Below are 12,144 nucleotides of genomic sequence, written 5' to 3' on the forward strand. Positions count from 1 at the left end.
CTGTGTGCTCAGGCACTGCAGTTCTCAGCGCTGTCAAAATAAAACTTGAACGCATCGGCCAAACAGGAAAACTTATCGGTCGATGCCGATATTTAAAAAATGCCAAATATCGGCCAATATATATCGGCCTTGGTGATATATCGGTCGACCACTAACCACAATTCAATTCAGCTCTTTTGGCTTGGACCAGTAAAAAACGCCTACTAAACACTAAGGACACCTCAGAAATCATCCAGAACACCCTAGAAATACACAAAAAAGCATTTAGAACAACTTAGCATTCACATAACAACATCCTAGCATCACAGTGGCTGCTTTTTTCACAAGTTAGCATCACTTAATTTTGCTCAGATCTGGTAAAATACTGTTGTTAATAACTCTGCTATGTTAAATGTTAAGTCGTTTATGATTTCCAGTTTGACATATGTAATCTTAAAAAGCTCTTATCACTCAAAAGTTACAGTAAAAGTGTAATAATGTTAGAAAAGATTTCCGTTCTTTCAAATATCACAGTTTCCACAAAAATATGAAGCAGCACAACTGTTTTCAACATTGATAATAATAAGAAATGTTTCTTGCGCAACAAATCAGTATATTAGAATGATTTATGAAGGATCATGTGACACTGAAGACTGGAGTAATGATGCTGAAAATTCATCTTTGCGATGACAAGAATAAATTACATTTAAAAAAAATATTAAACTACAAAACTTTTCTTTTTTTTAAATAGTAATAATATTTCACAGTATTACTGTTTTTACTGTATTTTGTACTGTATTTATTTTGAACAGTTGTGTATATAGTGATCCTCATATTTTCATTTTAAAGGCTAAAAAATTCTGTTTGTGACAAATATTGTTAATGTAATGACAAATAATGACCATTTCAAGCCTTCTGTTTTGTCTTTGCATAATAACATAACTTTTAGTAATCCAAGCTCCAGAAATAAGCTGGGAAATAAACCCCTTCCGCTTTAAGTCAGGGTCAGACTTCTTAAAATTCAATTTAAAACATTGAATTTTGCAATTCATAATAAAGTTTCTCCTCTTTCACTCACATTTGGTGCTTTTGACCCCATTTACAACTGCTTTGTGAATCAGTTCAACCAAATCATTAAAAAGAACCAGTTCAAAAGAACAATTTGCTTGCGAATCGGACATCACTAACAGAAACGTGCCCTTGCAGCAGCAGCAGCCAACATCTGATTCTTCTCTCTGTCTCTCTCACTTTCATTTTTTTATACTTCATTATATCTTTCCATTCAATCCATTTAATACATAAAAGCACACTTTTTAAAATAAAGATATTTTTTCATTATATTGCTTCTTCTTCTCCTTTCTTATCACTGCATTTTTTTTCTATTTTGTGATAAAAATACCCAAAACCAACACATAAAGGAAAACACAAATAGAAGCAATAACCAATAAGTTCATATTTAAGTGCTTTTACAATCTCCAAAAAGAAATTACACTTGCATTCACATATTTCTATGAAGCACTTACAACTACGCATAATACCTAAACAAATAATAAAAATAATATCATTTAAAACCCCTTTTTAAAAGTTTAAACACTACTACTAATAATAATAATGATAAGTGCACAAATTAATTAATTAATTAAAAGGGAGGGAGGTATCAGAAAAGTAATCCATGTAATGCATACATTAAAAAAATACTACAAGTTAAAATTCAACATTAAATTAATTGTTGTTTTAACTTAAAGTGTTCCTGCTTGACTTAAAATGATAAGTTTAGTTAACTTGGATATGTAAGTTATAATCAACAAAAAAAAAAGGCAAATTTTAGGTGATAACTGATTGCAATTTTGTAATTTTTTCGTCCATGGGTTGAAGTGGATTGGGCTAGTTTTGAGTAGCATTTGGTATGGATTTGTTATGCAGATCTGGCAACCCTGAAATGCAGCAACTAGTAACTAAAATATAAACATAAACTTGGCTTGGGAAAGCCTAGCCCAGGGGTGGCGAATGTCGCTTCAACCCTAATCAAACACACCTGAACAAGCCAATCAAGGTCTTAACGGTTACTAGGAAGCTACAGGCAGGTGAGTTTTAATCAGTGTTGGGGAGTAACTAGTTACATGTAACGGAATTACATAATTTAACTACAAAATAAAAGTAATTGTAATCAGTTACAGTTACTGAGAAAAAAACATGTAATTAAATTACAGTTACTTATGAAAATGTTAAGGATTACAAAGATTACATCTGCTTTTTTTCACAAACACTCCCACATACAGATTTAACTGATTTCTTTCATAAATTGCAGTGACTGCTCTAAAATATGAAACACCAATGTTTCAGGCGTTTATTCAATAACTCTTTTTTTCCCTATATGGGTTTATGTATAGCTATGCTTAATTTTTTAAAGATTAACTGTTTTTTCCCTAGACATTGTTAGATTCCAGTGTTTACTGTCATAGCTATGTAAAGATGTGATTCCAAAAACAGTATCATAGCTAATAAAATATTTCTTGTTATGATTTTAAATATGTATTTAACCTCAGAATGATCTCAAAGTAAGTCTGATTTTGTGGTGGCTGTGCTTCAAAGGTGACATTGATCTTCCACAAATTGGTATGATTCTTTAGGGCCTTCGTGAACGGTCTCCAACATAATTTGGTTAAAATTCCTCAGTGGTCATGTAAAACAACACCCTTTTTACCTTGACATGTCCCTTTAAATGCTAATGAGCTCTGCTCACCCGCTCCTTTCATCTGTGGAAGAGCAAAGGCGATTTGCAAATAATCGTAAAAAAATATAAAGTGTCAGACTGACTTCTTCTGGAGGTGCAGCTGGATCACGAACAATGGGCATTGATCTATCCTTGAGTTTGAACTTTTTAACAAAATCTGCCTTGAATTGTCCCTTGTTCAGAAAGCAGTCTGGAGTAAAACTATTTGCGCAGACATAAACGAATTTAGGTGTATTCAGTGGCGCATTACCATTAAAAACAAAACTAATGCACTGCGTCCTCAGTGGCTCTGATGTCTTTTAGAAAATTAAGATTCTTATGTTCTTCTACATCACAAAACTACAAAACACCTGCATTGCTTAGAAGACATTGTCGCTACAGCTGCTAGAGCGTGGAGAAAATTATGTACTTCGTACAACTGGCTGAGGGCGAAAATATGCTAATATTGGAGAGTACATCAGCGGTTGTGGGCGGGGTCTGAACAATATGACATCATACTGCTCAGAGAATCAAAACGGCTTGATAATTGAGACGGTTTAGGATTTTGGGGGATTAAAAAAAAGGAGTGAATGGATTTTTATCATTGTAGGGTGGTTGTGTCCACACACTGCTAAGATACATTTATATGCAAACACCATGTAAAAGTGAATTTTGCATCTAATGTCTCCTTTAAAATTGAAATACAATCTTAATTCAAGTGATGAAGGATTTCGAAAGTGTGACAGTAATCAGCGTTGAGTACTACTGTAAGGTTTACCCTGCCTGGTTTACATGTTTGAAAATGATAAACATTACTTTTATAAAGTAATTGAAAAGTTACACTATTTATTACATTAAGTAGGGTAACTTGTAATCTGTAACCTATTACATTTCCAAAGTAACCTTCCCAACACTGGTTTTAATTAGGGTTAGAGCTGAACTCTGCAGGGCTGCGGCTCTCCAGGACCGGAGTTCGCCACCCCTGGCCTAGCCTGAAAGTTTAAAGCAGTTGTAAAAACTTGAAGTTTTAAAGTTTAGATAGATGTTGATAGCATGATGCTAGAATGATTTAGCACATTGCTAACATGTTGCTTGTTTTTAACATGATTAGCATGTTGCTAGGATGTTTTTAACATTAGCATGTTACTAGCATGTTTCTAACGTGATTGACATGTTGCTAGCATTGTTTTTAGCATTATTAGCATGTTGCTAGCATGCCGTTAGCATGTTACTAACAAGTTTTCTAACAATATTAACATGTTGTTAGCATGTCTTTAACATGATTAACATGTTGCTAGCATGTTTAGCAGGATTAGCATGTTTTAGCACAATTAGCATGTGTTAACATGTTGTTAACATTATTAGCACATTGCTAATATGTTTTAGTATGTTGCTAGCAGGATTTAACATGTTGTCCTAGGATGGCCATTAAGCTTTGCTAGTGATAGACAGCTTAAACACTATACACATTTTTGACAGCCCTAACTGAAAATCTATGGGACTTTTCGTAGTTTCGATCATGTTTAACGAAAACCATAAGTCTGATCAGTTTGAAAAGATATAGGCCTAGTAACCCAAGTCAGACTAGTCTGAAGGTCTGACCCAAAACTCTAGGAGGGGATACATTTTAAAATTTAGTCAAAGAAGCAGCGGCTTAAGTAGATCAGTAAGTTGGCTTTCTCAAGCCAACTTAATAATACATGCATACAATATGCACTATAAAAAATAATCCATCAAGTGATTCTACAGAAAAATATACTGCACAAACATGCAAACACAGCACATTTTGATAAATGCTGAAAGCAAGCGTGCAGTAAGAACGCATTACTCTCTCATTACCAAAACAAACATGCTGCTCATGTGTACGTGTGCGACTGCTGGATTTATGTTGTTCCTATGTGGGTGTTACATGGGAATACATTCCCTCCCATTTGACTTCTCACTGGTACTTGAGCTTGCAGTGCCTCAAGGTTACACACACACACACACACACACTGAGACTATGTAGATAAATGACTCTAGCATGCAAGAGTTTGATCCAAATGAAGCAATGATGTAGCTCAGTGGCCCGTGCCCTACATCTCAGTATACGTGGGTGTGTGTGTGTGTGTGTGTGCGTGTGTTTGTGTGTATCTACAGTAGCTGTAAGCTCACCAGCAAATGCCAAAGCTTCTACTTTATTAGACAGAACTGCCCTGGGCTGAAACTGAATAGCCCTAATGACAAAATATGAGGCGCGATGCAGCCAGCAGGCCCTAATTGAATCGTTTGTCTCACAGATTCTGAAACTATTGCTATGGAGACACTTAGCTGCACTTTCCTGACCATACGAAAGCATTTAAAGATTTTAAAACAAATTCTGTTGTACTCTGCGGCAAAAAGTGGAAGAGGTTATTTTACAACATTAAATCCATGAACATGTATGTGGCAGTCTATATTAGAGATCTTGGCAATCTTGGCAATAATATAACACAATATAATATAATGTGATCTAATATTTAAAAATTTGGGGTCAGTAAGTTGTGTTTTATTAAATTGGGGGGGAGGGGGGTGCATAAATTGATCAAAAGTGATCGTTTTAATGTTACAAACAATTTCAAATAAATGCTTTATTTTGAACTTTCTATTAAAAAAAAGTTGTGAAAAGAAAAAAGAAAAAGTGAAAGAAAAAAATGCATAAAGGTTTTCACAAAAATAATGGGCAGCACAACTTTGTTCAACATTAACAATTATAAGAAATGTTTCTTAAACAGCACATTCGTGACACTGAAGACTGTAAAAAGTAAAAACTGGAGAAAATTCAGCTTTCAATCACAGAAATATATTATATTTTAAAATAAATTCCAATAGAAAATAGTTATTTTAAATTGTAATAATACTCCACAATATAACTACTTTTACTGTATTTTGATCAAATAAATGCAGCCTTGGGGAGCATAAGAGACTTCTTTCAAAAACATTAAATATATAATAATATAATATAATAATTTCACATGCAAAAAGCTTTTCAATGGTTATATTCATATACAAAAATAAAATACATTAACATATGCCGCCCACATTTACATATCAAAAACCTATCCAATCCTTAACGCTACAGTAACTCATTTCACATGCGAAAAGGTTAGCCAATCATAGAGGTCATTCACGTGTACAAAAACAAAAATGACCGCCTTCATTTACATATCAAACTCTATTCAGTATTCAGAGACTACTGTAGGTACATCTGACAAACAACAGTGTGAACGGTACATACTAGAGGTAAACCAATCATATTTCCATTTAGACGTCTTAAAGGTACAGTAGCAAAATCAGCATGTTTAATTCTAAAGGTCAATGTGAATTTCAGGAAAAAGCATGTAGAATTACAGATGCAGAACACATGCAGCATGTGACAGACGTGAAGGCTGTATTCAATAACACGACGCGTCATTCCTCCTGACTCTGCAGCTTCGGCACTCTGTGTTTGAGTGGGTCATATTGATGTTTGCTTTATCCCATATTTCATGCCAAGTACAGAAAAGAAAAAAAATAATTTTATTTTCCTTGAAAAAATTAAGCCTAGATTTCCACTACTTTTTTTTTTCAAAATGAGATTTTAATGACACTAAATTATTTTTAATAAGATGTTTTTTATTAAAATAGAGAATTATTATAAAAAATAATTTATTATCATATTTCTTTTAATATTTTTATTTATTATTTTATTTTTTTTCATTTGGTGTAAAATGTACCCAGTTTTTTTTTATTCAGCAAAGAAGCATTAAATCAATCAAAAGTGACAGTGAAGATAATGTTACAAATGATTTCAAGTAAATGCTGTTCTTTTGAACTTTCAACTTTAATAATGATTAAAAAAAAAATTCAAAATCAGCATATTAGAATGATTTCTGAAAGATCATGTGTCACTAAAGACTGGAGTAAAGATGCTGAAAATTCAGCTTTACTTCACGTGAATAAATTAGATTTCAAAATATATTAAAATATAAGACAGTTATTTTAAGTTGTAATAATATTTAATAATATTGCTGTTGTTTTACTGTATTTTTGATCAAATAAATGCAACCTTGGTGAACAAAAGAGACTTAAAAATAATAAAAATACGAAATATTTAAAAATGAATAAATAAATCTTATCAGCTCCAAACATTTGAATGCTATAATATAATGCCATCTAAGATATAATGTAGATACTCATTTCACATGCAAAAAAACATAATTGTTGAAAGAAAAACCTAAATTAAACCAAAAAAAATAATCATTATTACTAAAAATGTCCTTTATGCAAAACATTACTTTTTTCCTTTAATTAATTTAATTTTTTTATTTTTTATTATATTTTGCCATGGAATGTGACCCGTACAGGGTTTGGTGAGATTCATCCATATAGGACCACGAGCACAAGATTCTCATTTACAGTGGGTACGGAAAGTATTCAGACCCCTTTAAATTTTTCACTCTTTGTTATATTGCAGCCATTTGCTAAAATCATTTAAGTTCATTTTTTTTCCTCATCAATGTACACACAGCACCCCATATTGACAGAAAAACACAGAATTGTTGACATTTTTGCAGCCTAATTATATACAAGATCAGCAGGAACGAGAGACAGAGAAAAGAACAGGAGCTGAGAGTTGAGAGTGCTCCAGCGTCCTTCAACCTGCAGAAAGGAAAGACTTATAAAACAACAGCTCACTGTACTGCTGAGAACAACACTGCATTATCACATGTGAAGTGCTGCTGAGAGTACAGCCTCTTTCACCTCACAGCCGCCACACGAGAGTGTGTGTGTGTGTGTGTGTGGAGAGAAAGAGACAGAGTGTGTTATAGTAATGGAGTGCCCTTTTTGTGACATCACACACAAACATTAAAAATATATATATATATCTTTTACCTTTCAGGGTATCTGTTAAAATACACCACCAACTCAACTGAAAGCAGATTTTACTGAAATAGGAGGGAAAATATTTCAGATTAATCGGAAACTGTCTCTACAGTAAAAACAGTAATGTTGTGAATTATTACAATTTAAAAAATAACTGTTTTATAATTGAATATATTTTAACATGTCATTTATTCCTGTGATGCAAAGCTGAATTTTTAGCATCATTACTCCAGTCTTCAGTGTCACATGATCCTTCAGAAATCATCCTGATTTTGAAACCTTTCTTACTACTAATGTTGAAAAGTTGTGCTGCTTTGTGCAACTTAATTTTTCAACATAAAAAGTTCAAAGAACGGCATTTATCTTTTGTAAATTGTTTTGTAACAATATAAATATTTTTGCTGTGACTTTTGATCAATTTAATGCTTCTTTGCTGAATAAATTATAAAAAAAAAAACTGGTCACAAGAAGGTCACAATAAGAAGTTATATTTCGCATAATTGACTTTTTAAAATAATATATATATATATATATAGATAGATAGATAGATATATATATAAGTAATAATAAAATTGGTAACACTTTACAATACAATAAGGTCACATTAGCTAACATTATTTAACTGCATTGGTTAACATGGACTAACAGTGAAACATAAAGCAGTTTAAAGCATTTATTAATCTTAGTTCATGTTAATTTCAATATTTACTAATACATTATTTAAATTAAAAGTTGTATCTGCTAACATTATTTAACGGAAGTGAGTTAACATTAACAATGAACAGTTAATGAACATTAACAAAGATTAATAAATATAGTAACAAATGTATTGCTCATTGATAGTTAATGCTATAACTAATGTTATCTAATGTGACCTTATTGTAAAGTGTTACCATAATAATATTTTTTTTTTTTTAAATAACTGAATAGTTTTTAAATTAACAAGGATGCATACATTTGATAAGAATGCCAGTAATTTATAATGTTACAAATAATTATTTGAAATAAATGCTGTTATTCTTAACTTTCTATTCATCGAACAAGAAAAACAAAAGTTTCACCTTAAAAAAAAATTCAACCGAACAGCTGTTTTCAAAATTGATAATGATTCAAAATGTTTCTTGAGCAGCAAATCAGCACATTAGAAATACTGAAAATTCAGCTCTGCATCGCAGGAATAAATTACATTTTAAAATATATTCAAATAAAAAGTAGTTATTTAAAAGTGTAATAATATTTCACAATTTTTACTGTATGTTTGATCAAATAAATGCAACCCTAACACACAACTGTCAGCATAAAATTATTCTTAAATTGTGTGTGTGTGTGTGTGCATGTGTGTGTGCGCGTGTATACATATATAAAAAGAAAAACAGAAGGTATTTAATATAAAACCAAAAAAAGTTAAGGAAGTTCATTAAAATGCATATTTTCCCCAGGTCAAATAGAGACTCACACACAGAAGTCATGTTCACCTGTCAAGGTAACCACAGCAACAGCACGATGCCCAACAACTGGATCAACAAACCAATATACTACTTTTACATCACCTAATTATAGATTTACTTATCACACAAACTTTAGTTTTGTTTAAAAAGTCTTAACGATGTTCAGGTAAGTATGACGGGAGCAGCCAGAGACAGTCTGGGTTGCGCAAGACAAACCTGAACAGATTGTGCCCACTGAAAATCATTGTATGATTCGCACACAGCGTGATCTGCAAGTGCTCTTTATGTGTTGAGTAGATGAAACCTGCATCAGAAGCACATGGAACAGATCGAGAAACACGTAGGCAGACGAGCGGTAAAACTGGAGGAGGGGGTCAAAGTTTTAGCCGAGACGGCGGAGGAGGAGGAGGAGGACAGAGAAAGGTTAACACAGCGAAAAATCACATATGCTCTTGTCCTAATTAGAGATGACGGGAGAACTTGATTTGAAGATGTTCACACTTAAATGCTTATTCAGACACTTACAAAACAGACAAACACTTTTATAAAGTGGATATGCATAGATAGATATAATGTAAAATGGATAGTTCTGGTCTTGGATGCTGATTGGTCAAGCATTTCAGTCATGCTAATACACTTTAGAATAAGTTCACATTAATGCAATAGGAATGATTAGGGCTGGGAGATGATTCCCCAAAATACTGATTCCTCACGCTCACCGTAAACCAATTCCCGCTCAGATCCCGCTCCGTTCTGTAAAGAACAAATTTGCGTGCATTATATTAGATTATAAATTACTGCTGCCTATATCTAGCCTACATTCTGTAGGACTACCTATTGTTTCGGGTCAGTTTTTTTTTTAAATAATATTTTAATAGGCCTAAGTGGTGTAGGCTAATATCTTCTGTACTCTGTAGTTCTGTATTTAGGCCTATATACAGCTGTGTGTTAGCTTAGGTCTACAGTTTAACTGAGATTATTTAATAACTACGGAGCTCCGAATATAATTCAAATTAACAATTTGTTTCTATGACGTCAGCAGGTTTTATTATTTTTTTAAATGTATTATTATTTATTAAGTTTAAGCAATAATGATTTTAATAAGGGTTAGGGTTAGGGTTAGGTTTTTGTGCACTGTACCCTAACCCTAACCCTAATTACGAAATATAATAATTTGTTCCACGATTTAGGCCTACTATAGGGAACGAACGAATTAACGAACGAATGAATTCGTGGCAGCTAAGCCTAAACAAGAGAACAAATACTTAATTTGTGGCCATAATCAATATGAATCTGTACTAACTTTAACAGTCTCCCCACACTCCCTCTCAGTTTCTTATCCCTGCTCATTCTTAACTTTGATTTTTACTTTACATTTATGTATAAGGCTTGCAACTTCGTTGAAACAATATCTGAACTCCATAACTGCTCTACTATTCTCGATCTCGAACAAGCAAATCACCAAACGGCATTCGTTGAGCGAGCGGCGCTGAGCGTATTGAGCGAGCGGAGCAGAATCTTCAGAAAGGCACTCTGCGCTCTAAAGGAAATATTACCACTCCGCTCCGCTCACATGCTCTGTTCAGAAGCATTGAATGAATCAAAGAGTCAATTATTTTTGGAATCAACTCCCAGCCCTAATGAGCCCTAACCCTAACCCATTGAATGTTCTCAGTTAATTCCTAACCCTAACCCTATAAATCAACTCTACAGACATCACTGTCTCCATTTTAATCAACTCCTTTTCCAAACTACTACAAACCCTAGAGGAGCCATAATAATATTTTGATTAATTCCAATGACTCAAATCATAAGACTAATTTAGATTTGAAAGACTTGAACAATCCTGGGCATAATAAACTAACAATGAGAATTACATATTGACAGCATTTATTCATCTTGGTTTCTGTTAATGTATAAATATAACATTTTTCATTATTCATAAAGTGTTATGTTAATGTATACAAATTGTAATGTTAAAATGAATATGTAGAAGATTAATAAATTATGTAAAATGATTGCTCTTTGTTAGGTTATGGTAACTTCTGTGTAAACAAGTGTATACATGACTACTAGAAAGTGTTAAATAAATGTATTCTGTATTTTTATACACAATGTATTTTTACAAAATCATTTCTATTATAAATATAAATAAGATAATAAATAAATAATTGTTATTTATTAGTATTGAATATTATTTAAATATGATTACAAATATTATTTAGCATTTTCATATACAAATACTTGTTTTATAAAATTGTTACTCCATAATAAAAAATACTGGGTTAATAATAAACCAATAAGTGGTAGGTAAGTAATTAAGTAAGTAAATAAGAAAAATAAATAAACAAACAAACAAAGCAAATAAATAAATTGCTATTCTAAATTATTATTATTATTATTATTATTATTTACAAATGTATTTTTATGAAACTGTTACTCCATAATTTCATATTGATCAAATTATCGATAAAAATACTGGTTTATCAATATACCAATAAGTGGCAAGTAAGTAAATAAATAAAAATTATTATTATTATTATAATAATATTCCATTAAAAAAATACTAGTTTATCAATACACCAATACGTGGTATGTAAATAAATAAATACACAAACATACATTCATTATTAAAAAAAACAACACCGCATACAAAAAGCATACAGAACCACTGTATATATTTCAAAGTATATACAGCTTTAAATCTCAATTAATATTTAATTTAATTGCAGAGAAAAGTATGGTATTTAGGAGTTTATATATGGTGAGGTGTTCATATAAATGAAAAGGATTTGTCTGGTTTACCCAGATTATTTCGATTAATAGCTAGAAAGATTGGAACACATGGAACTTGTTACACAACAGGGCAGTATTAGGATCTGACACTTCACTGACCATGGTGCCAAAGAATCTGAGAAAACTGTGTATAATGCAATGATGTAACCAAATATTGTAGGATGGACCCATGGTAATATGGTTAAGAATCATCCATTACAAAAACCATATTGATGGACCAATAATGAGAATATTGAAGAGGAGACACATCCCCCTCAACATCTGCGGTCCTACTACAACGCTTCCTCCAAATCCTCCAGCGAACAAGAAAAACCTCATGGAGAA

The 12,144-nt window shown here is 32.1% G+C and overlaps 1 protein-coding gene across 1 annotated transcript in view; it reads right to left on the reverse strand.

The window, feature by feature from the left end:
- LOC107600110 (kelch-like protein 29) overlaps nucleotides 1-12,144 on the reverse strand; it is a 273,806-nt gene that overhangs the window by 209,332 nt on the left and 52,330 nt on the right. The gene's annotated exons all lie outside the window — the stretch shown is intronic.

Source organism: Sinocyclocheilus grahami, unplaced genomic scaffold (genome assembly GCF_001515645.1).
Source record: "Sinocyclocheilus grahami isolate Dianchi unplaced genomic scaffold, SAMN03320097.WGS_v1.1 scaffold277.1, whole genome shotgun sequence".
NCBI classification, from domain to species: Eukaryota; Metazoa; Chordata; class Actinopteri; order Cypriniformes; family Cyprinidae; genus Sinocyclocheilus; species Sinocyclocheilus grahami.